Genomic DNA, 344 nt, shown 5'->3' with positions numbered 1-344 from the left:
GGTCGGGGCTGGGACTGGACCTAGGCTGGGCGGCCCCACCGGGACCGGGGCCGGCCGCGGGGAGGGACCGGGAGGAGCCAGACTGCGGTCCGGGAAGTGTTAACCATTTGTGCCGGTGGTGGACGGGGCCGCTCCGGGGTTCATTCTGCACCGGGAACGGGTCGGGGTCCCGGTGTGCACCTGGGGGTCCCGCTCTGCCCGAAAGGCTGGGCCGCCCCGGGACAGACGGGGGGTCCACACTGCCCCCCGAGGATTCCCCTGCACCGGGGACCGGCCCAAGGGACACACCGGTCTCCTCCAGCAGCCCCCGCTGTGCCCGGGGGGGCACGGCTGTCTGTGCCATC

Source organism: Pithys albifrons, chromosome 25, assembly GCF_047495875.1.
Source record: "Pithys albifrons albifrons isolate INPA30051 chromosome 25, PitAlb_v1, whole genome shotgun sequence".
NCBI classification, from domain to species: Eukaryota; Metazoa; Chordata; class Aves; order Passeriformes; family Thamnophilidae; genus Pithys; species Pithys albifrons.
The sequence above is the reverse complement of the archived record's forward strand: the minus strand, read 5'-3'. Positions refer to the sequence as shown.